This window comes from Amphiura filiformis, chromosome 7 (genome assembly GCF_039555335.1).
Source record: "Amphiura filiformis chromosome 7, Afil_fr2py, whole genome shotgun sequence".
In the NCBI taxonomy this organism is placed as follows: domain Eukaryota; kingdom Metazoa; phylum Echinodermata; class Ophiuroidea; order Amphilepidida; family Amphiuridae; genus Amphiura; species Amphiura filiformis.
This window is the reverse complement of record NC_092634.1, coordinates 51,020,063-51,024,100: the sequence shown is the minus strand read 5'-3', so window position 1 is coordinate 51,024,100 and position 4,038 is coordinate 51,020,063.

Genomic DNA, 4,038 nt, shown 5'->3' with positions numbered 1-4,038 from the left:
TGAATTTCCAATGAGGTTACTTGAATGGATAATTCCATTTGAAATAAACACCCCCTGTGTGGGAGATTATGGTCATGTCTTCTATAGAGGGTGTATGGATTTCAACTGGAATAGCCCTATGGCACATTACCTGACATCAAGTACATTTATTGTGAATTGATACTTCTGTATTAACATGATAGAAGAACCCAGTGTCTTGAAATGTTATAACAATCAATCTATCAATCAACTAAATCAATTGGCTACTCAGTACCATCATTGTTATTGTCAATTTGTTGGTGATTACTTTAATGATCTTTTGTTGCTATATTAGTGATGATATTCACTGAGATACCTCTGATGACCCCACACTTAACAGGTGTTGGTTCAAGGGTTTTAAGAATTTCTGAAAGCCATTCACATCTGAACCAAAGACCAAGACTGAACTGGAATACTGGATAGAAGTAGATCCAGTCTTAGACTGGCCTAGAACCAAGGGGAGAGGCAGGTGGTGTATGACGTGCAGTCCCTAAATTCAGTAAATTTTCATCATCAACCGTGTAATTGAATGGGATTATTTTGAAATTTTAAAACGCTTGAAATATCACAAACAAATAGGCCTATGTTGATAAATAATATAAATACAAGCTAAAACCGTTGGGGTTCGATAATGAACCCCACAAAACTAACCGAGTATATGGAAAATGCCATACGGCCGGGCGGTTTCACGAGTTGCCGGCTCGATCATGTCATCCGCCGCCTGGGGAGAGGATGCAACATCTAATTCTTGTATGACATCATCAATACCTGTGACATCATCAGAGGTATCTCAAAAACATCACTAGCAACAAAAGACCTTCAGAGCACTAACATCCTCTAAAGACCCCAGCTGAGCCGGTGAAAGCGTTGCATGAGTGTTACCAATTTTGTAACATATAAGTTTTAAAATAACTTTCTATTTAGTTATTCCTCGTTATGTATGAATATACATCATTTCATTATAACATGCATCTCTTCTGTATTCTGAACCCTTCAAAATAACTGCATAAATGTTATCACTTTCAACATGAGCTTTCTGAATATTTTCTTCCTAAATATATAGACCAATCCGAGAAGCGTTTACTGTATTTGGCCCTCTATTGACGGCAACACAGATGTACCAGAGCGGAGATTTAATTCGTAATTCAATACTCATGATTGTGTATTGAATATCACTGTTGTGTACAATTCCGGGTACAATTCTGTATAGCACACTAAATAATGGATGGAACCCCCGACCTCGGGACACCGCAGTTTTACATCGGGGACACCGCAGTAATGGCGAAGTCGGATAGGTGTATACATTCTTCCTTCTTTATATACAAGTACCGTTCAAATAAAAATAGAAATGGAAATGTTAAGAATAAGGTGATAAATTAAACCAAAAAACAACACCTGGTTCCACTGGCCCAACCGACCCAGATTTTGCATATTTTGGGATTTTTGTTAATTTTGGCCAAAGTGGATTAATTTTGACTAAATTATTTTGAAAAAAATTAAGAAAATTTTCAAAATGTTTGCAAAAAAATTTACTTGAGATTTTTTAACTTTCTGAGATTTTTTATGGTCATTTAGTCTCTTCCTGAAAAAAAAACCATCCTGACTGATCAACCCTACCTGGCAGATCCATCAGACCATAAAACAAGTTTTTTGTCACCTAATGGTACACTGAACACAATACAAATTCCACTAGAGCTACATGTATTATTAACATACTTTTTTCTTTCAAGTTTATCTCTATTCTTAAATGTGTGTCAGTTTCTTAAAAGCCACCTTTGCTTTGGCTATATATTTTGTATAAATGACTTGATTATGCTAGGATAGTTAATTATTAGTTTCCTGTTTCCAGTCTGCACCAGGTATTCAATTTTGCTAAAAATTTATTTCAAAATAACATCATTTTTCTGACCACAATTGAAGAGTAGTTTCCCAAACCTCACTCAGTCAAAAACTCATATTGCCAGTGAAGTGAATACTTTAATTTTCCAAAATTTCACTCAGTCCTAATGTCCTGGATTGAATGGGTCAAAAATGGACTGAGAAAATTTTGGAAAACCACTCTTCAATTGAATCAGAAATAAATGCAGGAAAACCAAAATGAATAACATCTTACTTATGATGTTGCAGTTCTTAGCATTAAAGGTATTGTACTTTGAAAACCAAAATGAATTTCGACAAACTGATCACCCATTGATTCTTAAAAAAATATTTACATAAATCAATTCTTGTTATTTTTAAAGTCTCTAGATACTTTGCGAAAGTCACATGATCCCAACAAAATTCCTTTGCAAGAATCAAGATGGATAATTCTCACAATATCACAAGGATTTCAAACATGATCATCTTCTGAGGCACAGTTCATTAACCCCAATATGCACGTACAGTCATATATAGAATGACCTTTGTGTTGGGTACAAAAACTCATAACTACAACTTGAGGTCAAATGTTAAGCTATGATTGTTGAATACAGGTTATTGAACTATGCCATAGGAAGTCAGACTATTTTGGCTCATAGTGTGTGTCTGCCACAATATTCTAACCTTAGCGATTTCAACAATTATTTTACCAATTACTTTGCAAGTCATATTTTTAAATTTTAACTTGTCCTAATCATGTTAATTGCATTTACGGCAACTTGGTCCATTTTCACACCCGGGTTTCACACGCCACAATTTCTTGCACAATCTTTTCCCCCAATCCATTAGTTTGTGTCACAGTTTGGGACTCACTAACATTTATAGCAGTATAACATATATGGTAAGAAAACTTGTAATAAGGTTTTGCCATCGCTGTCAATTTTGCCCTCTCCTTGTGCCTTCAATGGGATCTTCCATCTGTGGCCCTCTACTCTTCTCCCACCCTGCTCTTCAAGAGCATCTTTGACAAAGATTACTTGAATCCCTCAGGTCATATTGCTTTTTCAGGTGTTTCTAGAATATTGACACTTTCATATGTGTTTCTACCACAGAATTAGAGAAGGAGAACCGGGACTCCCTATACCGCCACGTAGAATCGCGCCGTCAGCTATGGGGAGAAAAATGGGGGTATTCGGGTCCTTGCCGACGGTGCGCGGAGACGAATGAAAACAATTCTGCGTATCATCTGTAGCGTCTTGATACTCGCGTGCAGGTCGCATCAAGTGCGTCTTTCAAATGCGCCCTTTATCAATGACGCGCCTGCATGACAACGAATGCCTCGAGTGCATTAATTCCGAGGGAAGCCGAATACCCCCAATTTTTGCTCCATTCCTGTATCAATTAAGATGGCGGTCGAGTCCTGGTTCTCTGGTTTTAATTCTGTGGTTTCTATACACATATAGGCAGCATTTTCACTGTTGAGGTGTAAATTGTCTGAGCTGAACGATTTTTTGGATCTCTCTGCATGGTCATAATCCTCTTTCAGAAAAAGGTATTTCTAGAAATATTCACATGGTGTAAGGTATTTCTAGACACTGTTTGCTAGAATGGTGTAGGGGGGCACAACACCATTACGCTCCCCATTGAAATACATGCAAAAAAGCCTTTCGGAAATCTCTTGTAATTATTTCCCTGATAAAGCAATATGAAACTGGGCATGGTTATGGGACGATCCTTAAGCTTTAATATATTTTCTTTTGCACAGATTTCCAATGTCAGTTTTTTGCAAATTGGACATTTTTACCCCATCCCGTGATTTCAAAGCTGTTGAAAGCTCAATTCTTGGGATTTGACATCGATACATGATATGCACACTTAGTCCGCCAGAACACATTTAAAATATTTTTTTCTGCACGTGATTTCATCAAAACCGTTTCAACTTTAGAATGTCACCAAACAAACATATCTCAGACACATATTTGCTGAAAAAATGTAACAAAAAGCTAAATTTCTACGTTTTATGAGGACTATTTTGCGGGTTACACTTTTGACCGCGGAATCTTATGGTGGTGTGCTCCCTTAGAAGAGCAAAAACTTTGGATTTTCTGTGAAAAAAACCTATTTTCAGAATGAGGAAGGTGTTTCCCGGGGGGTAGCATATGG